Source organism: Lissotriton helveticus, chromosome 7 (assembly GCF_964261635.1).
Source record: "Lissotriton helveticus chromosome 7, aLisHel1.1, whole genome shotgun sequence".
NCBI lineage: Eukaryota > Metazoa > Chordata > Amphibia > Caudata > Salamandridae > Lissotriton > Lissotriton helveticus.
Genome location: NC_136068.1, coordinates 491,841,083 through 491,864,322, shown reverse-complemented (window position 1 = coordinate 491,864,322; position 23,240 = coordinate 491,841,083). Strand labels below are relative to the sequence as shown.

The 23,240-nt window shown below is 45.5% G+C and overlaps 1 protein-coding gene across 1 annotated transcript in view; it reads right to left on the bottom strand.

Moving 5' to 3' along the window:
* The window catches only part of LOC144768662 (perforin-1-like), a 53,570-nt gene that overhangs the window by 30,160 nt on the left and 170 nt on the right, over positions 1–23,240 (bottom strand). The window lies entirely within an intron of this gene.

Sequence of the window (23,240 nt, the reverse complement as noted above, 5' to 3'; positions counted from 1 at the left end):
CAATACCTCCTTTGTTTATTCCTTTCCTTTGGGCTTCCTATTGAGAGTGAGCGCTCCGCCCTAACTTCCTAGGGGCCGGGTGTCTCACCTCCTGAGTGGGTGTTGCTCCGCTGTACTCGCCCCCTGTGCAGCCGGTCGGTGCCCCTCACTCCTTTTCTTTTGTTGTTGGTTTGCTTGTGTTTGGTGATTGGTGTTACTGCTCCGCTGTACTGGCCCCCTTAAGTCAGCCGGCCGGTTCACCTCACCTTCCTTTACCATTTGGCTTGCGTCAGAGGTGTGTTGAGTCCTTCGTGAGTCCTTATTTGGACCCCTCCCTGGTGCCTGGACTCATCGATGACGCTTGCCCGATCTACACTTGGGGTAAGATCCATAATTGATCACACTTGTCAATGTTTTACTGTGTTTCGAGTAAGCATAGGGATTGTGACTGTTCATAACGTGCTCTTTGTTTCCTAGCCTGGACCATCCCCGGAGACGCCTTCTACTATTATTTGTTACCCCTCGTATGAGGAGAGTGGTGGACACTCCTTGGGTAAATTCCCTCATACTTTTAGGAGACAGTAGACAGGAGTGTCGTATACTTTGTTATCGCATTCCTGCTGCTGTGTCTTGGAGGTGGAGGGATTCTTCTTCGCTCCCGTGGAAGTTGGCCCTTCTAACAATATACAGATGGAATGTTGTGGCTGTTTGAAGGTCTGCCTACAGACTTTGACCTTCTGGCTGGGCCGTTTCTACTCTATGTACCCTGACTGCAGGGGAGAAGAGGGACAAAGTCATATCTACTCTGGAGCAGTCAGTTCATCTGCGCTGCCACCAATACGCGCCAACTGGTTTGAGTTCTAGACAGCGCTCTGCATCGGAACCTATGCTCTTTCCTTTCAGTGCTGCTTGAACGCTGGGAAACCGACCTGGGCTCCCCCCTGATGGACGGAAACTGGGCTCAGATGTGGGCGGTTGCGTCCAAGATCTCTCAAAATGTCGGAATTCGTATCATACACTTTTATGTCCTGCATCAAGCCTACCTAACGCCCCTAAAATTCAGCATTTATTTCCTGCTGACCCTGCTGGTGCTGCCATACTGATCATGGGGATATACTCCAAATGCTTTGCGGCTGCCCTCACCTGGTTCAATATTGGACAAGGCCTGTTGATGGAGGTTTCAGTATGTTCTTTGACCCCCTCGCCTAGGCTCTGCCTGTTGGGCCTATATCCCTGCCAAGCCAAGCATAAAGTTACTAATCGATTTATTTACCTGGGTCTGCGGCTTGATAAACGCTGGATTGTGATGCCTTCGAAACATCGCGCAGGGTGATGGGCAGAGGTACTGTGCTAGGCTGCTTGGGAGGGTGCAGCGCAGCTGCAAGAGGTGCATCAGGGCAGTAGACCCATAGAGTTTGAACGAGCCTGGGACACGGTGCTGGCTGATTTCCAGGGGGCGAGGATAGCATACTCGCCAACTAGAACACCTGCTGGAAATGGAGCCTTTGGAGGTGGGACTAGTGTCCGAGGATAGGCCCAGCTTTTCACCCCCACTGTCCGCACTGCCTTGATGAGCACCTGGAGCAGATTGACTGGCATGGAATGCATAAGAGGGTTTGGCCTGCCCAATTTCCGATCTACTGATTTATTTTGGGAACGACGGGGCGGGGAGGCACCTCCGGGAGGAAATGGGAGGTTGTAAGTTGTTCGGATGAATGGGTTGTCCATGGGAGGCCTTGGCTGCTGGTGCTATATCCATCCCCCTGTGAGTAGTGCACTACCTTGGTACACTTACTGGGCAGAGTGCTATAGTGTGTGCATTGGATTTGTTATGCTATGTATTTGTCCATAATATGACTATGCAGTTTGCCTGCATTGACAATCCCATTGTTGCTGCTTATGTATAGGATGGGGAATCGCCAATACTGATGTATGTTAAGTGACAATAAAACTCTGTTAAAAAAAGGGCTGGGTTACGATGACTCACCTGTACTCAACGGGGCACATCTTTTACTCATTGTGAACGTTATTTATGAAATGCTGATTTCCCCAATGTAACCATCATCCATCAGTGGTATATTCTGAGAATTCTTAGTCTCATGCCAGCATAATAGTGGCTCATCAGTGACCTGTTTGTGGCATTATTGGGGACATTCTGGCTATCCTTGACATTGTGGTGGCCCATCTGTGAGCGGCCTATCCTTTAATAATATCGGCCTATCCATGAAGCAATAAAGCCCTTCTTGGCAACACTCTGGCAGTCTTTTGTCAAACAGTGCCTAATCTTTGGCACATCATGGCCATTTGTGACTTCATTTTGGCTATCCCTGGCATAATGGTGTTAAATAGTGTTGCCATGTGACATCCTTGGTATTTGATGATGTTGGTAATTTGGCATATAAGGCAGAATCTATCCATATTTTATTGTGGTGTACTTGAATGCTTGATAAAAATTTAAAACTGATATTTGGGGATCACAAATGTATTTTGTAGAAAGGAAAATCTGGCTTCCAGACAAAAATACAGTTTTTCTCGCGGCATAGATAAGCTTTTGAATTGACCTTCTTTAACTAAAATGAAAACCCTGCGTTTCAAAGCAAAATGTTCAAAAGTCATGTTGACTGGTGTATCTGTGTGGTTCATTTTGGTTCTTGGTGCCAATAGGTATTTACTACTTTGGTGACTATTTCATGATTTACTTGGGAGCATTTCATATATATATATATATATATATATATATATATATATATATATATATATATATATATATATATATATATATATATATATATATATATATATATATATATATATTATTTTTTAAACTTTTTGGGTATTATTAATACTTCTTTTTAAGCTCTGGACATATAAGATTGGTCTTAAGATGTCTGATTCTCTGATCTCTGTGAACATGAGTTCGAGCTTTGCTGTATTCACTTCTGAGAAGTGTCATGTTCTGCTGTCCATGGCCTGTGATGATGAAACTGTTGCACATTTGGTTTCTACACCCTATCTCTTCTATGCAGAGTCTCCAAAGTAACATATATACGAGAATCGGCTTTCAAGGGGCTGGAAGTAAAATAAAGTGAAGAAAAATACCAAAACGTTTTGAAAAGTGATGTTTTCTTGTCTAAGCAATCCAGTTCTTTATCCACTTTTTCTGGGATATCAAGTTTAGAAATTCACAGTTTTGCTTTTGTTTTTTTTTTAATTTCTCATTGGTAGCCTGAGGAACAACACCACTGGTCAAAACAAGGCCTTAATTTGACACTCAAAAGTATTGGAATGTTTTAGTACATGTTAATGTTTACTGAGAATGAACGAGGCCCAGATGGGCTTATTTACAAGAAGCTGACGCACCTGTAGAGATGCATACGTTTTTCTGCGCCTGCATGTGCAACCCTTGCACCATGGCGCAAGGATTAACAGATGCGTCTAAAATTCTGGTGCATCTGTCGGCGCAAAAGTCATGCATTGCTGTAGTCGTCTCGTAAGCATGATTCACAGTGGCATAACGACATTTGACAGGGCCCCCTGCAAGATGCATGGGGGGGGCCCCCCACTCTGAACTTCATCAGGAACTCTCGAGTGAAAGTGCTGTGCTGACGGGGCCCCCTGGAGCTCAGCCCCCCCCCCCCGCACCACGGGGACTGCGGCGGCCTGTGTTACGCCCCTGATGATGCAACTCCAGCAATGCATGGGGAGGCCTATACCTAATTTACTGTGCCACTCCTTACGCCTGCTCCAAGCAGGCGTAGGGTTTTGACACAGTGGCATCCTAGAAGTGGCACAGTGAAATCTTGTAGATTTCACTGCATTACTTCTATGAGGCTTTCCTGCATGGGAATGCCCACTCTGCATAGATTATACCTTACACAGGTATAATGTGGCACAGGGCTTTACAAGGTGACACATTTCCCTAGATGTGTCACGTTGTAAATGGTCTGCAATGTGGTACATTGTTTACTCTGCCACTGCGTCACAAAAAGTGTTGCACAGAGCTTGTAAATCTGCCCCAGGATATTTAATGGCCGTACTGCTGCCCTATTTGTAATTGCAAAGAGGGCACTGGGGCAGCTCTGAACGGCAATGAGTGCAATTCTTTTTTCAGGAGGGCAAATCATCGCCACACCCTTGGACAAGAAAGGGGACTATAATTCACTGCATTTCGGTAAAGCAGATGGTGGAATTAAATTCGTGAACCTTAAGCAAGGTAGCAGAGCTGAAAAATACACCCCATATGCAAAGCAGGGGCATGAAGACACAGAGAACCCCCCTCCCCTGGACAGAGGTAGGGAAAGACCACGAAATAGGAGTAGACGTTAGCAAGATTTCTTGGGCTGCCAAATACCACCTCACACTTTCAAAAAGAGATGGTAAAGCATATCATATATTCCAATCTTGAGTGACAACCCTTCTGCACCCATCCATGCTTAGACCGTGCCAGTGAGCGGCACCTAGGTTCTACGCCTTTCCGCCGCTACCCTGCAAGATCGCCAGGCAAGACCATCAGAACAAGCACAGAGGTGGAGTCTCCCTCATATTCAAAGATACTATCAGCTCCACCACCTATAAGGGCACCCTCTCTAGCTAACATAGAACACTACACTTTCAAGATATGCATCACAACTAACATCTTCCTGGGCAGAACCCTTGCATATGGGCAACCAGGGCCCAGCACCAATTTCACCCGCAACATTACAGACTTCATTGCACACATCATCATAAATGCCAATACCTTAATTTACTCGGAGAACTTAACATTTACCCAGACGACCACACCAATCTAAACTCTACTGCTCTTCCAGAAAACCTCGCAAACTTTGTCTTCACCTAGCATGTTACAGACCCCACCCACACTGTTGGAAACCCCTTGGACACGATTTTCTCCGCAGTCTACAAAAAAATATTCGACAAGCCTGCAACTATGACAAGGGCAGGGATGTATGACATTACAATGCAAACTATCACAACGCATGCTTTTATAATGTCGTTTTTAAAACGCAAGTTCCATTACAACGCATGCTATTACAACACAAACCATCACAACGCATGCACCATTACAATGTAATTTACTATTCTAACACCGCCGGGTGGTTACCTCAGGGAAGGTGCTGATCAGCATTGTAATGGCATGCGTTGTAATGGCATGCGTTGTAATGGAGCTTGCATTGTATTGGCTGTTTGCTAAAGGCATTGCATTGTAATACCTGCGTTGTAATGGATGTTTCCCCACGGGGAGACCATACAATGCCCTTATCATTTTTAGCATACATCTCCACAGACCTACCACCACCATAACTGCCTGTTGCAGCTGGATAAGCATCACAGAAAAGCAGTGGGCTTCTGCCCTCTCTGAGCACCGGCCCAACCGTACCATTAACATGCTGAAAGCCAAAAAGAACCTCAACAGCTGGATCACTGTATGCTCCAACACCCTCACTCCCCTCAAAGCCAACTCACCTGCAAGTGCACTATCACAGGCCAGATGGTACACAGAGGAACTCAGGCTGACGAAATACTACTGCAAGCAACTGTAGTGCATATGGAGAACAAGTCAAGATACCACAGATAAAGACTTCTTCAAATCAGTCCTAAGACGCTACCACCAGCAGATACAGAATACCAAGCTCACGTTGCTTAGAGATCGCATCTATGCCAGTGCTAACAAGGACATTTTAGTCATCATCAAAGATTTCACTGTGCCTTCTGCTACCCCCAGCAACATCTCCCTCTCACAAGACCTTTGAAACACGCTCTTGGAATTCTTCTCTAACATAATTACCTCCATATATGTCACCTTTGCCCCTCACCCGGACCCCGTCGCTGTCACAACTCAGCTTCCCATCAAGGCCGAAGAACAAACCCCAGGCCTCATGGGCCACTGTCACCACGTCAAAATCACAGCTATCATGAAGCTCATCTATCTGACCCTTGCCTCTACCATGCCTTCCCCAAAGGATTCCTACCAATCAGCGAAGCACTAACACCCATATTCAATGCCTCCATTGTCTCAGCCACATTCCCCGACACCTGGAAACATTTTTTTATTTTTTTATTTAGTCACTTGTAAAGCGTGAACAGCTACCCCCAACGGGGGTGTCCTGGCCCTGACAGCGAGTGAAGTCTTAGAGGGTCCATCAGAGAGTTCCGTCAGGCTAGATCCGAGAGAAGAACCAGGTTTTTAAGTTTCCTGCGGAACACAGCCTCAGATGAAAGGAATCTAAGTTCATCTGGAAGTGAGTTCCACAATCTGGAAGTGGCCACGGCAAAAGCCCTACCACCTGTGCGAGTCAGACGGAAGCGTGGGAAAAACATAAGGCAAAGATGGTTGGATCTAAGATCCCTTGTTGCCAGAGACCGCCTGATTCTGTGCCTTAAGAATGCCGGGCCACGACCATTGAGATGCCACTGTCACACCCCTGCTTAAGGAACCATCCTCTGACCCAGCCACACTTTCTAACTACAGACCCATCTCCCTTCTGCTATCCTGGCAAAGTCTTAGAGAAATTAATTAACCAACACCTCACCGACCAACTTAGCAAACTCCAACTCCTCAATGCCAAACAGTCCAGATTCAGGCCTAACCGCAGTATGGAAACAGCACTCATCACCACCTTAGACAATATCTGCATGCTCCTTGACAGAGGAGACAAGGCAACCCTCATTCTCATGGACCTCTCTGCAACATTTGACATGGTCTGACACTCCGTCCTCATCAGGTGCCTCCAGGAGTTTGGCATCCAAAGACCTGCTCTCTGCTTTATCTATTCCTTCTTAACAGATAGAACACAAACTGTCACCCTTGCCCCTTTTTCCATTGAAACCCACAAACTAATCTACACAGTGTCTCAATATTCACTCCTCAGCCCCATCGTCTTCAATGCATACAGGATCCTCCTGGCAATGCCTTCCACGCACATGACATCAATATCCTTTCCTATGTTGATGACACTCTCCCTCTCAGACAAGACCCCCGATACAACAATCAATGCATGACCGAAGTCGCTAACTGCATAAAACTAACTGTCCAATGCTGTACACAGACAGGACAGAAGTAGTGATCTTTGGCAAGAACACCTCAGCATGATACTACAACTGGAGACCAGCCAAACTCGGGCATACACCTAGTACCCATGCAAGGAACCGAATAGTTATCTACAGCAAACTGGACATGACCGCGCAAGTCAATGCCATCACTCTATCCTGCTTCCAGACCCTGATAATGCTGAGGAAGGTCTAGATATGGCTCCCAAGCAACACTAGAAAATGTGTCACTCACACCCTAGTCACCAGCAAGTAGGACTATGGGAGCACCCTCTATGCCGGGATAACCAAGCAACTCACTAGAAGTCTACAAACCATCCAGAACTCGTCAGCCAGGCTCATCCTGAACCTCCCACACAGAACTCACATCCCATCACACCCTCAGAGCGCTCCATTGACTCCCGATTTACAAGCATGCTAATTTCAAACTCCTCACAAACACATTTAAGGTACTACTCAACGTAATGCAAAAAACACAATAATGCGGGAAAAAACATTGGCCCCACCCACCTGTACAATCACATCTCCTTCAATCAACCACCCATACACCTCCATTCTGCAGGACTCCTACTCGCACACATCCCAATCATAAGCAGAACCATATCAGGAGGACGGTATCTATTACATCGCTCCTAAAGCCTGGAAAAGCCTCCCACTCCACATCCCAGCCTCCTATTTTCTTCTAGAATCCTGCAAGAAGCTGAAGAACTGGAGTTTCAATCAAGCAACCTACCATAGGCAAGGTTAGGCACATAGGCCTGCTCAGTGCTAGGATACCCTTGTTGGTGAAAGTGCTCTTTACAAATACACATAACACCAGGAAGTAGTAAGATATTCCATTTTCTTGAAGAGTTAGTGCATGGGACATGACATGCCACCATCCCCGGGCAATGTGGGGGGATAACCAGGATATTTGAAACTTAGCCTGGAACCCAGTTTGCTATTGCAAACAGGGTGGCAGGGCAGTTTTTCTAACAACTTTCACATCCCTCTTCCATCTTCAGTCCATGGTCACACAATGGTGTGAGCCATGGAAACAAGGCTATTAGAAACAGGGTGCCGAAGCAGCTGTCTGATGATCCAGGCCTCCTTCAACCTTATTGTTTCTTTATGTCAAAGGCACCTGGTACAGGTGACAGATGACCGTGTGCGCTGTTTGCAATTATGAATGGGGCACAGGTTGCCGCCCCAGTTATCCATAACCCAGAGCATTTTTAGGCCAAATGCCCATTGTAACTTCCAGTGGTATCTTGGCATTTGGGGAGAGCTGTGTAGCTGCCCTGGTGCCATCTTTGCAAATGCAAATATGATGTTAGGGTACCTGTCAAAATCCATGGTGTTTTTAAAAAACGTTTTTAATTATTGCCAGCCCTGGGCCAAAGCAGGGGGGGGCAAGCAACCTCTCCTCTCCTTTAGGCAAGACAAAGGGTCCAATACACAACCTTCTCTTGGGGAATGTTCCAGGTGAAGGACAATAAGTGCTCCATGCCATTAGGAAAGGCAGGGAGAGGATAACAAATAGCCCATAACCGCCTCCCTTCCCAACATTCAAACAGTTTTTTCAGTCTCACTCAGCATTTCTCAAACACTGGGAGAGTTTAAAAAGAATCTGCTCTGGTACAATATATTGCAAACTATAACATTTTATGTTAAAAACGTTTACTCCTTCACCCTATGTTGTGCCATGCACCATGCAGAAGGGTGGGGGTATTTCCAGATCCCACCCCACTGCAAGTAATTTTCATGGGGTTATTTCATGCATATCATCTTGCCCAGGAGGGGGGTCCTTGGTGATCTAACTCTTCCATCATAAACTAAACAGCCCCTGACCATTACGTCCTGGATGGCCGCTACCGTCGAACTCATCAACGCAACCATGAAGAAAACTCACTCAGGAGCCCCAACGGACCCCTGCCCACTGCACATATTCCTCAGGGCCGCCACCATCATCGCACCCCAACTTGGGCGCACCATCAACGCCGCCCTCAGATCAGGCATCTGCCCAGATGACTGCAACCAGGCGGAGATAAAACCCCTCAAGAATTCTTCGGTCGACCCAACGGACCTGAAAATCTACCGTTCTATCTCTCTCCTCCCCTTTGCAGCCAAGGTCACCGAGAGACTCACAAACACCCAGCTGACAGCCTTCATCGAAGAGAACTTCATCCTGGACGCCTCCCAGTCTGGATTCCGCAGCAATTACAGCACCGAGACCGCAACTCCTCGCCGCCACTGGCGACATCCACAAGCTACTGGATCAAGGACACACTGTGGCCCTCATCTTTCTAGACCGCTCCGCAGCTTTTGACACCATTTCACATCACGCATTCGCAGACAGACTTCACTACGCAGGAATACAAGGAACCCCCCTCGACTGGATCCAATCCTTCCTCTCCAAACCCACGGATATCAACTGCGTAGTACCTTAGGGATCATCACTTAGCCCCACGCTCTTCAACATCTACATGGCCCCCCTCGCTGCCATCGTCAGACCGCATGGGCTCAGCATCGTATCCTACACCGACGACACCCAGCTCATCCTCTTACTCACGAAGAACCCCGAAGACACCAGACTCTGCTTCCAGGAATGAATGAAGAATGTGGCAGCCTGGATGAAAGACAGCTGCCTGAAGCTAAACTCAGAGAAGACCGAGGTCCTCATCCTCGGACCCTGCACCTCCGCCTGGGACAACACATGGTGGCCCTTCACCCTCGGGAGCACACCCACCCCGACAGACCAAGCTCAGAACCTCAGCATCATCCTTGCTCCTCCCTCTCCATGAACCACCAGATCAATGCCGTCGCCTCCACTAGTTTCAACTGCCTTCGTATCCTCCGTGAGAACTTCAAATGGACCCCCTCCCCGACCGCAGAAGGACCGTCACCCACGTACTCATAACCAGCAGACTGGACTACAGCAACGCCCTCTACGCCAGAATCAACAAAACGTTTCTACACAAACTCCAAACCATTTAGAACGCCACAGCCAGACTCGACCTCGGGACACTGCATCATGAGCACATGACCCAACACCTATGAGACCTCCACTGGCTCCCTGTGGTGAAGAGGGTCACTTCCAAACTCCTCACTCACGCCTACAAATCCCTCAACAACATCGGACCCAAATAGCTCCTTGCACGTACCCAAGAGGAACCGCCGCTCCACCAACCTCGCCCTGGCAGAGGTCCCCCGCATCCACAGAAACAGAACCAATGGAAGAGCTTTTTCCTACATCGCAGCCAAAACATGGAACGAGCTCCCTGTGAACATCAGATGCTACCCGACCCTCTACACGTTCAGGAAGGACCTCAAGACCTGGCTCTTCAACTGATCTGGAGCCGCTCCCCCCCCCCCCCCAGTGCCTTGAAAACCCTCACGGGTGAGTAGTGCGCGATGTAAACTCCCTGATTGATTGGTCTATACATATATATTTCTCAAAAGGCAACCACTGTCATTAATTTGTGTGATAGGGAAGGGCCCACTACTCTAGCATATATTTATAGACAAAACCAGTGCCCGTGTGTGATACTTTTGCCAGGCCCAGGGACAAAGGACGTCCACAACCGTACAGTTTATAAAGGTTATGTATAAAAGTATATAGGAAGTGCCTCACATAAGCAACAATCAAGAGCCTGTTGGCAGTTACTCACCAGCTGGCTCGCTTTCTCATCATTGGCAAATTTCGTATACAAATCAGAGGAACCACCACAAAGAGTGAATCAAATAGCGCTATTTGTGTGCACCCCTATCAAGTCAACTACACACATTATCCTCCCTAGGTTCTCATAGAGGAAGAGATTACCTGTTTTATTCCATGCCCAAACTCATAATTAAAACCAAGTTACATGTTTTGACCATTAGGGTAGGAACGGCCACACATTAACTTACGAGCAAATTCATCAGGGCATGAGGACCAATAGCCACCCATCTATGCACCGGTCCTGTAATAACAAGAAGTGGACAGACAACAGAAACATGAGCTATATGCAGATTATGCCCCTCAAATATTCTGAAAAGGGAAATGTAAACCAATTCTGCTGTGAAATTCTGACATTTAAAATAATTACCACTTGGCCTATGGGTGAACATCTATCAGTGGGCCATAGGAAGAGCATATCTGGGATGGTGTTCCGCTTTAAAAAAATAATCTGTGATCAGTTATCTCACCTTTACCCAACAGTAGGGTGGCATGAAAAATAATAAAGCGCACACAATTACATTGTGGGTCAACAGAAATCATGCATTTAAGAGTAGGCCTGTAATCCTTAATTGGGGTTAACCCCGAAGTTTGTGCCACTCAACTAACTCATTTCAGGTCGGTATTGTCTGTCTGTTCTCTGATCAATTTTTTCAAGGACTCTCCATTTAAAGTCCAGTGGACCATACTCCTGTTCCTGAAATGTTTCACTAAGCAAGTTGTGATTTTTCCTCATCTAAGGATACTGATGTGCTCTTGTATCCTAACTTTAACTTTCCAGGTGGTGAGACCGACATACTGCAGGCCAGGGATGGCTAAAGTGCTGGTGGAACGTGGTGCGACAATCATTTTTGGCACCCAAAGACCCCGTGACTGCCTCCTCTGATTCTCTCACTACCACCTGCATAAGTGCCCCTAATTTCTCCAAGTTATTGATAAACACAGCGCCCCCTTACCCCCTGCTGAGATCAGAGCCCCCTCCACAGGTCAGCGCACAGTGCGGCTGCACCAGTCGCACTGCCCTAAAACCGGCCCAGTTTCAGGTCAATCTGTATATAAAAAAAACTGGAGTTACAGTTACTAAACTTGTTGTGGTGTCAAGTGTGGCCATTGCTCAACACAATACTGTGAATTTACGGACGTTGCATCCTCCACATAGGAAGTGCCCAGATGGTAGATTCAAGGAATTTTCTTTTTGATCTTTGGGGCGGGAATGAACAAGTCTATCCTTTAACTTGGGTGCCCGAATGAACGGAAACCGTGTTTTCAGGATTTTCATATTACCCACAAATAGTAGGTGCCAATTTTTTTCGAATTTGGTGAATGCAAGTTGACAGTAGATCCAATGTGGAAACCACTGATGTGCAAACATTGTTGCTTTTTATGTTTTCACTAGGAGGGCTGAGTAGGGACTGTTCAAATCTCTTTTGCGGGCCTGGTTGACAACCTTGTTTGGGTAGGCCCGTTGAATTCTCCAACTTGCCACTCTTGTTTCTCCAGCAGTCCCACACATTAACGTGACCTCATGTTTTAAGCATGTGGACAATGTCGTAGATTGATTGACGAAGGTTTCCACCTCTGTGGAATTCCTTCGGTATCTAAAGAATTGCCCCACGGGCATTCATCCACACAAGAAGTAAGGTTTTGCAGAAAATAATGCCCCAGCACTTTCTTTTCGTTTGCAAAGATAACAATGGAACAGCTGTGAGATTCCACAGTTCAAAATATGCCCAAAAATGTTTGGTTTTGCAAAGAAGGAGTAGTGGTGGCTGTCTAGGGTCTACCTTAGGGGTGACTTATGTGTTTTAAAAAGAAGTTTTGGGCCTGGCCAGAGGTGTATTTGGCCAGGTCGAAAAGGCAGTGTAATGTCAGGCCTGAGACATGTATAAACGACTACTTAAATGGGTAGCACAATAAGTGCTGAAGGCCCTCTTGTAGCATTTAGTGTACAGGCCGTGGGTACATGTAGTACCACTTCACTAGGGACTGATAGGCAAATTCAATGTGTCAATTGGGGATAAACCTTAGTTAACATATTTTAAGGAGCAAGTCCATGCACTTTATCACGGGTTAGAATGTGGTAAAGTGCACAGACTCCTAAGGCCAGCAAAAGCAAGATCGGCAAAATGGAGGAGGAAGGGAAAAGGTTTTGGGGGAACACCACCGTATGGCAGACACGTCTAACAGGCACTTTTCCAGGGAAATTGAAGGAAGGAATGTGATGATTTTATGTCTTGATAAAAGAGGCAATGCCAACGTGGGAATAATAAATAAGGATAGTTGGGATGAGGCACTAAAATGTGCATTTAGTAAAGAACATATTAAGGGTATGGTTTTAATGGGGTACAGAGGGAGGTCAACCAGGAAGGCCACAAAGGGACCAATTGGTGATGGAGAGCATGTAGGGCACAGAGGGCAGCCAAAGTAGCCAGTTTGTGATGGGGGCAGATCACCCTGATGGAAGTTGTGGGGGATCTTTGCATCGGGGACATGGTATAGGGTCATCAGAGGACACTTATAGAGGGCTTTTGTTTGTGGATGGCTTCAAGCGTTCAAAGTGAGTGTGCTTCTGGGGAATTTAGAGATGACATGGGCCTTCAAGGGCCCATTGAGAAGCACAGTGAGGGATAGTGTAGAAACATGTGGGACACAAATAGCGGGTGCATATGGGACTGTAGACAAGGTCGTTGTTAATGTGGGCACAGTGACGGGCCTCTGGGGTACAAATTGAATGGCACTTGATGAAATTAGGAAAGTAGAGTTGTAGATCGAGCCATGAAGAATTAGCATTTTGGAAAAAGGAGACATGAGAGCCCACAGCACGTAGAATGGACATCTGGGAGGATGAATGGAGAAAAGGGGTTTAGAGAACAGAGTGAGGGTTAGGATGCCTGGGGTGCATGAAAGAGGAATGGGGAACCCTTGTCTGGGTCTTTGAAATAGGGTCACATAGAGAGGCAGTTGGTGTTGAAGCATGAGGATGAGAAAGTGAGAAGCACCCTGGGGCATTCTGCAAGAGCAGTTGGTGGCAAGAATTGAATAGATGGCATATGAAGCACAGATGAAGAGGGGAACCAGGGGAAACTGGTTGGGGCTTCTGGGGTTGAACAAGCGAAAGCTGACTTTTTCGGGACACAGATGAAGGGAGCCATTGATGTTGCCATAAAGAGAGGCGACAGAATCTAACAACGGTAAGTTGCTCCGGGGAAGAAAGCTGTAGGGTTGCCTGGGATCACTTGTGGGGAGGGCCTAATGGGCCATACCACTTTCTTGTATTTTATGGGTGAATTGGGACAGAGGCACGGTGTCGGATTGTACTTGCAGTTTGTGGTTGTGGATGGGGCTCAATGGGACTGTTGCATTGAAGGTCACATTGGTGTGTGGTGCTACTGGTGAAAAAAGAGTGGCATGTTGCAGATTTCTACTGGTGTGGGCCTCTGGGGCCACTCAAATGAAACAACTTGATCTAGCTGCTCCACACCAAAGGAACTTAGGGGTCTATTAGGATGGCCGCCGGATGGCCGCCGCGGGCTGGTGGTGGCAACCGCCGGATCGGCGGCAGCCATCCATCCGCGATCAAAACCCGGAAAACAGCCGGTCACATTAGCATAACCGCAGCGGTGAGAAATTCCACTGCCACTTTTCCGCCTGTAGCAGTCCGCATGCTTGCCTGGCAGCTGGAGCTGGACCGGCAAAATTGGGCCGGTGCAGGGCTTGGCACCGTCGGCATGATTATGATGCCGGCGATACCCAGCCTTTCCGGTAGAACAGCCATGGAAAGGAATGCGCAGAATGTCTCTGGGGGCCCATTGCGGGCACCCAATGTGTTGGGGGGTATGGGTGCACTGGAAGGGTACCCCCCTACATGTCGTTGTACCAGATGGCAGGCACTGTGCAGTGCCTGCCACGCAGTGCAGGGATGTGCAGGACATGCTCCTTTTGACATCGTGGCGGTGCCGTAATGTCAAAGGACGCGATTGTACCTCCACGGTCAGATTTCGAATGCGGAGCATACTAATTGGACTGGCGGTTATGCCGTGGTCCTGGCGGGCGGTCTTTTCCCACTACCATGGGGGTCTGGTGATTTTCTGACTGCCATCCTAATGACCCCCTTAAAGAGGGCTGTTCGGGCTGGAGGCACATGGGTGTAAACAGCTTCATGTGATTAAAAACTGTGTATTTCACCACACAAGGAGGGGATGTCTATCACATTGAGGTGCTACATGAGGGTTATGGAGAGGCAGCAATTAGGGCTCAATGGAAGGAGGGGGATTCCAAGGTGCATTAAGAGTTAGTAATTGCTTTTGGGGGTAATACCTGGGGATACTTTGAGGCATATTGGTATTGGAGGTTGGAGGAAAGCAATGGATTTTCACTGGAAAGTACAGAGAGGGGGGGGATCCTGGTAGCAGTTGAGTTGAGGCATGGAGAGGAGCAATTAGTGCAGATGTCTGGGAGCTCTTAGAGTGTACAGTTGATAATGTTTTCAGCATCCTGTGGTATTTGGATAAGGCAATGAAATCACAGCACCTCGAGACACGTGAAGGGGCAATGGACTGGTTGTTTCAAAGGAGAGGCATATTGGAAGGCATTTAGTAGTGTTCATTTGTGGTGAGAAATTTGCAGGTCTGGTTCTTGTCAATTTAGGCAATTGTGGCTGGTAGTGCTGGTAAGTTTGAGATGTGCATGTTTACAGATGTTGGCTTTTTGTTATTAATTTCTTTTTGTGTTTCAATTGATTTGGGTTAAGTTTTTTTTACCCTGTTTTGCCTGTGGTGATGCCTATAAAAATAAAACAAAAAATATTGGCGTATTAAGGGTCCTTTTGGAACAAAGGAAGGTAAGATTAGTGGGCACTGAGAGGTGACACTGGGTGACATCAGATTGTTGTTGGCAGTCCTGAACATGTAAAAGAATGAGTGCTGGTTCACAATGCCATGCTCAGCGGCCGACACAATAAAATGTTAGCATGCTGAATACCTTGGCTTCACAGCCTTGAATCCACCCTAGGCTTCATTAATCTGGTCTATACACCTCTTTCCCCTAAATCTCAATCTTACCGGTTCCTGCTTCCTTCCCTTGTGGTTGTTTTAAAGTTTTTCTCTTCCTCCATTTTTCCCCTTTGTGGGTTTTTTCCTTTCTTGCTTTTGGGAAATGTCTGAAGAGAAAAAACAAGCGCTGGTCCCACAAATTTATGCTGGTAACCCGCACCGGCAACCGCCGGCTCAAATTAAGCACTAGACTATAAGGTTGCAGTGTGTAAATGTACTTGGTACAACTCCTGGGGCACTTTGAGATGCCAATTGGAGACAGTATTCTAAGGGAGTAGTGCATTGGAAGGTCACAGGCAGGACGTGGGTCAGTCTGGAGGCACTTAGCAGTAGTAATGGGAAAGAAGGTGTACGTCATGCAAAGCTGGTTATTAGTGATATGGAGCATCTGAGGCACATAGGGAAGGAGCTCCTAGAAGCAGTTGGAGATTGGGGATTTGAGAGGGACCATCGGGACCCTGATACAAAGCACAACCTAGGGTCCCAAGAGGGGAAATCGGAATTGAAGGCTCAGTACCCAGTGGTAGCTGTATGGGGTAGCAAAATATTGATCATGGATACCATTAGAGTGTGCAATATGGGAGGAAAGTGAACATGGGGTAACCGGGAAAACTTGCAATGGAATATTGGCTGGGGGGGGTATTACTAGAGAGAAAGCCATGGAGAGATGGCATCTGTGGTGCACAGGGAAGGGGTTCACCGGAGGCAATGAATGGTAGAGCTATAGAGATATACCCTAAGGTACAGAAATAGAAGAGTCAATCAGCAATGGCAATTAATTTGGTGCAGGAGTATGTGACACAGAGGGAGATGTGACTGAGCGTATACCTGTTGCACTCAATGAAGTAATACTTAGGAGTAGTTAGGGGAATTTTTAGTATGGAGTACCTAAGTGGGGTGTCAGTGGCACAGAATACAATAGCCTAGGAAACTTTGCCTTGCATTGGGGTAAAAGTGCACATGCACTCAGGGGCACTGAGAGATGCAAGAGGGGAACAAAGAGGTTTTGTGTAAATTGAGGATGCTAGAGCTAATTGAAAGGGCAATTGGAGGTGGGGTTAATTGAGGGTGGGGCCACACAAGAAGAGTGGCACCCTGGGGTCACTCAGACGTTTAATATAGGGGTATTCAATGGTGAGAGAACAGTGGCACATAGGGTCTTATAAGAGGATGAGTAGTGGTGAAGACAGAGAGAGAGAGCGAAAGGAAGAGAGAGCATAAGTTTTAGGGTTACCTAAAGGGATTGATGAAGAGGCATGGGGCACAGAGGTGTATAGAATGGGTATGGATGTTGGGCATTTCTTGGGGGCTCTGTTGTGATTGAATGGAGATGGAATATAGAGTTAGCACCACACTGGTGAATCCCGAATAATTCAAAACTTAGACGGGGAACATTTGAGGTGCAATGGGAGAGAGTGCCTGAGGCAAATAGCTGCTGGGTGCACAGAATCTGGGTTTTATTTAGGATGGGTCAGAAGGCTGTGGGTACAGCAAGACACTGGGGGCGGGAGAGCCCATATAGGGTGTGTCAGTGTGACTGCATTGAGAGGTACAGCAGTGTAAATATGGGAGTGCAGTTAGGGCTAGAACTGGTCTCTTTTATGTGAATACTGTGCCCTTACTTACTCCAAGAGGCATTGAGGTCCCTTAACAGAATGTTTACAGTGACATGCTAGCAAGAGATATTAAAGATATTTTTTTTTTTGGGGGGGGGTGTTCAGTGCACCCATGAGATGATGGGTTTCTGGGTGAGAGGTTTACATTTTTCAATGTTGCTATTTGGCAGAATCTCCGCTGCCAAAACTGAACTTGTAGGACCATCCTGATTGATCACAGGGCTATCAAGATAACTTGGGTAAGGGCCATTCATTGATTGGCAATAGGACTCAGAAACATAGCGCAGAAAGACCACCAGGGACACAAAAGACCATTATGAATTTCGCCGTCATGAGATTTCCATTGTCCATAAAAGGTTTTTCCGTGTCTCATGAGCCCCAGTTGAAGGAAGAAAATGCCTCCAAAAACTGAACTTTGAAATACAGCGGTAATCCGGGTTCTGTAAGCTCCAGTGCTACTGCACCTGCTGCACCAATGAAAGCTACTTTCCTGGTCCACAAGACTATTGTCTTACAACATGAATTCTAGAAACATGTTGCAACTCATACTTCTGGCCTAAAAGTTGCAGACAGAGATCCAATCTGTGATATGTTAGGGAGGACCAGGGGGTAAATTCCAGTGCTCTTGTATTTATGGGGACTGGAGGCAATATAGGAGTAGGGGGGTGTATGGAATTTGTGTAATTTGCATTTGTGTAGTTACATGAAATTTCTGAAAAATTACGCAAAACCAGAATTTAGCTCTGTATTTTAGTGGTTATGCCTACTCATTACCATTTTTGGATGCAAGGGCAAAAAGCATAAAACATCCCAAGCTCAAAGAACAACAGCCACTCACTTTCTGTCATTCATGTTGTTTCTGTGTGCTTTTGGTAAATGTTTACGGCGAACAACGCATAATTATGCAACGTGGTGCAAAAGTGTTTTCCAGGAATTTCTTGAAACAAGAGCAACATGAAATATTGAGAGATTATACCTGCGTGATGTAAATGTTGCCAGGCGCTGTGTAGGAGGCATGTAGAGCTGCATATTCTCTTAGAATGCAATTGTACATTGCAGACTACCAGCTGTCATTCTCATGTAATCTTTGATTTAAACAAAAAATAGAACAACAACAATATTGCTACATCTGCGGCAATCATTTATAAAGGATACAAAATGTTAAATAACAGTCCGCCAAACTAGATCTAAATTCCCAGTACTTGCTGCTTGAATATGTACATGTACATGTATATGAATATGTACATGTACATGTAAAAACAATATGATGTGCTGTCACTGTTAGATGCACACTAACTGCATGGCATCTTCGAACACCTATGCTTGCATGCCAATAAAAGTCAGGAAATACTACTAGATGGTTGCAGTCTGTACTATTGAGTAGGAAATATTATTATACCTCTTAAGTGAGGCCGTCAGTCAATGGCAGATGGACGCGCTATATCCGGGTGCACTTTATTTATTTTTACATCAGGCTACCCAGGAAGAGCTTCCCGAGCAGCCTGGTTGTCTTTTTAATGTAATGCAATGATTATTGGGGCGGACGGTGCACTGACATCATTGCAGTAAAAGTGAAAGTAAAACAAGAGGATGGGCTCTTTTTGCTTTTAATGAATCAGTGCTCAGAGGTATATGTTAGCCCAGAGCACTAATTCTCCTGGGAGAGGTATTGTTGGGCACAGGAGAATTTCCCCTTTCCAATGGCGCCTCTGCCAAGTGGATCTCTGATTGGGGACTGCCACAGAAGGGCGATCTCCGGACAGGGATCCGCTAACAAGTCACCAAGAATTGGGGAGCGGCCCTTCAGGCAAAGGCTTGAGCTCCCCCATGTCAATTTTTATATTTCAGTCTTTCTTCATCCCCAGCGGTGGCAGATAGGGGAAATTACTCCTGAGGCGGGGGCAGATGGTGGCAATTTCCCAAGATCTGCCCCTGGGGAGGAGCAGAAAGCCTACTAGACACCAGGGACTTTTTAAAATAAAAATATGGGAGTGGGGGCTGCCCAGCATGGGTATGGCCATGCTCCTACCGCGCGTAAATGGGGCAACAATCTTTCTGTCCCCCTGGGAAGGGGTATGGGAGTATTTACCCTCAATCTGTCCCCAAGGGGACTGAAAATGTAGGAGACACCAAGGAAATATTTGTAAGACCAATATAGATGTGGGGGTTGCCCCGACCCCAAGTAAATGGGACAGAAGTCTTTCTAACCTCCAGAGGAAGCAGATGGGGTAATTACAAGAAAAACACTTGACAAGAGGGAAATTTTTTACGGACATGAATGGATAACACTGAGGTCAATGGGACTCTCCGTGAAAGGGTTCACATTGACCTTGGTTTGATCTGTCCCTGTTGTGGGCATTAGATGCTGCATGGTAGGATTTTTGTGGATTTCTGCGGCTTGTGGAAGTTTTCATCACAGAAATGTAAGGAAAATGTGTGGTTTCAGGCAAAGTTTAAGATTTTCAGGGTATTCTGGGTAAGAGAATCTCATGGAATCCACGCAAGGCACACCACCCTGGACTCCCCTAGTTGTTTAGTTTTAAAAAATAGGCAGGTTTGCTTGGTTTCTCTAGGTGCCACTGAGCAAAGGTCAACAATCCACAGCCACCAATCTTGGAAGAAAGGGGTCAGTTTTCAGTGGAAAAAAGGGATGTATCCATGTTTCGTTTTGGGCCATTTGCACAGAAATGAGGTATCATCTTTATTAAGAGACTTAGTGGAATGCAGGGTGGAAGGAAATGTGTAACTCCCTGTGGATTCCAAACTTTTCCTCACAGTAATGTTAGGAAAATGTGTTTTTTTAGTCAAAGTTTTTAGGTTTTCAAGGCATTTTAGGTAAAATAACCTGGTGAGAGCCACACACGTCACCCTTTCCTGGATACACCCACGTGTCTAACTCTCAAAAAGGTACAGACTTACTATGTTTCCCTAGGTGTGGGCTGAGCTAGGGCCCAAAATCCACAGCCACCAACACTGGAAGAAAAGGGTCCTTTTTCAGTGGAGAAATGTGATAAATCCATATTGCGTTTTGGGCCATTTCCTGCCGCGGGCACTAGCCCTGCCACACAAGTACGGTATCACTTTTATCAGAAGACATAGGGGAATTCTGGGTGGAAAGAAGTTTGTGGCTCTCTGCAGACTCCAGAACCTTCCATCACAGAAATATGAGGAATAAATGTTTTTTAGTCAATGTTTGAGGTTTGCAAGGGATTCTGATCAAAACAATTTCATAAGAGCCACACAAGTCACCCCATCTTGGATTCCCCCAGGTTTCTAGTTTATAAAAATATTCATGTTTTCTAGGTTCCCCTATATGCCACCTGAGGTAACCCCAAAATTCACATTTACCCACTTTGCCAAAAAACAGGTCAGTTTTGAGTGGTAAAATGTGATGTATCCATGTTGCATTTTGGGCCGTTTCCTGTTCCAGGCACTATGCCTACCCATACAAGTGAGGTACCATTCTTATCAGAAGAGTTAAGGAAATGCTGAGTTGAAGAAAATGTGTGGCTTCCCACAGATTCTAGAACTTTCTGTCACAGAAATATGAGGAAAATGTGTTTTTTTAGTCAAAGTTTGACGTTTGCAAGAGATTCAGGGTAAATTAACTTCATAAGAGACACAAAAGACACCCTATCCTGAATTGCCTTAGGTGTCTAGTTTAAAACAGTGTACAGTTCTGCTAGGTTTCCCTAGGTGCTGGCTGGGCTAGGGCACAAAATCCACAGCTACCCGCTTTGCAAAAGAAAAGGTCACATTTCAGAGGAAAAATTTGATTAATTCATGTTGCACAGTTTTGGACGTTTCTTGATGCTGGCATTAGGTCTACCAACACAAACGAGGCACCATTTTTATCGGAAGACATGTGAAAGCATAGAGAATTAGAATGTATCTCTAAATCATATGCTTGTACGGGTACCCACAAATTTAGAGATGTACAAATTCCATTACTTGTACCCATTTCAGAACTACATAGGTTTCCTTGATACCCATTTTTCACTCAACATATTTCACCATATGAATTGGTCTATACTCCATATACAATGAAAAACCATTATATGGTGCAGCTCGGTTGTTGGCTCTGGACACCTCAGGTCCTTGGAGAACCTAAAAACCCTATATATCCCTGCAACCAAGAGGGTCCAGCAAACGTAATGGTACATTGCTTTTGTAAAGCAGCTATTGTGGCAAAACTTTACAAATGAAAAAATTGTCACAAATGACTTTTTACTGTACTTCTTTTCAATCTTTCTTTATTTCAATAGTTAGTTTCTTTGGGAAAGCTTGAGGAATCTACACTTATGACCCCTTGCTGAATAGGTCTACTTTTCTGAATATGTAGCTTCCATGGCTCACGCATGGGTGTCACACTCTTTTCCACCACATACTGGAAGTATGGTGGAAATCACACAAAAATAGGACAATTGACTATTGCTTGAAAAAAGTTTTTTGATTCTGCTTTGCAACTTCTTGAAAGCCGGAAAGTTGGCGACTTTAGCACAGCAAACTGTTGATGCCATTATTAGGAAAGAAATAGATACATTTATCCAGAGCACTTTTTTACAATTTTTCTCACAAATGCTCAAAATGTACCGATATTTTGGCTATTTTCTCGGTTTCCTCCAGGAAATCCACATACCCTGGGTACCTTTAGAATCCCAGGTTGCAGGAAAAAAGGCCACACATTTGGCATGGATACCTTATGTGGACAAAACGATATGGAGGACTAAACTCAACTACACCCAAATAGCCAAAAAAGTGCTCAGCACTAAGTGGGGAAGCCCAACAGTCAATGGGTTAATATCATAGTCAACATATATATTGAAGACAATATATCGAAAAGTGAGTGTAGATAGAGAAGTGCATATTTACAATTCTTAACTCCAAATCCATGTACCTTGCTACACATATATTATTAAGGTATATGAAGGTGGAGTTGGGTATAAAACATCTATACATATTTACCTGTTGACATTTTTTACCTCTATGTTTTGTCTATAATATTAAAGTATAACAATATCCCTTCTTGATGTTCAACACTCTATTAGACCAAGTGTACCACAGGCATTGCAGATTTTGAATAGGACATCCTTGTTAGTCTGATCTTTGCCAATATCATCAGAAGCGATTGCTACTCACCCGTATTTCCTCCACCCTGTTGCCCACACAAAGGTGGAATAAGCTCCTCTTACTGATACTTGGATTCTATAAGTGCAGTTTCTGGCACCTCTTTTGGGGAAGTAGGAGAAAAAGAAGGTCTCAACAGCACCCAGTGTTAGGACAAGGCTTACACTTGACATCATTGACCACCACTAGAAAGATGGACAGTGAATTGGAATAAAATGTAATATTACCAATCTATGCTGCCAGACCCTGAATGCTGCCATCACCTTTAAAGGGAGAACATACTTAGTTGCCCAACATTGCAGTGGTTTACCGACAAGACATTTTTGTAAACATTGTTTTCACAAACATTGCAGTTTAGAAACCTTACCTTTTACCTCTGGGCATAATTTTCCATCACTGGCTTATTTTTGTTTCACTTCTACCATTTCGTTCTACTCTCGTAATGCACGATTCCCAAAATGACTTCAATATGCCACACTGAATAATTTTGAGTATGTTTGGGTAAAAACTGTCATGGGAGCAACACACATGAACAGAATGTGAGTGGCTGTTGTTCACAACAAATGTGTTTTATGAGCTTTTTTTGGTGAGAAATGCATCCTCACATCCAAAATGGACACAATCACGTGATTCACGCTAAAAGATAGTGAAAAATGCCAGATTTTCATTTTTGCTTAATTTCACATTAATTTCACATAACGTTTCTGATTGTTTTCATAAATA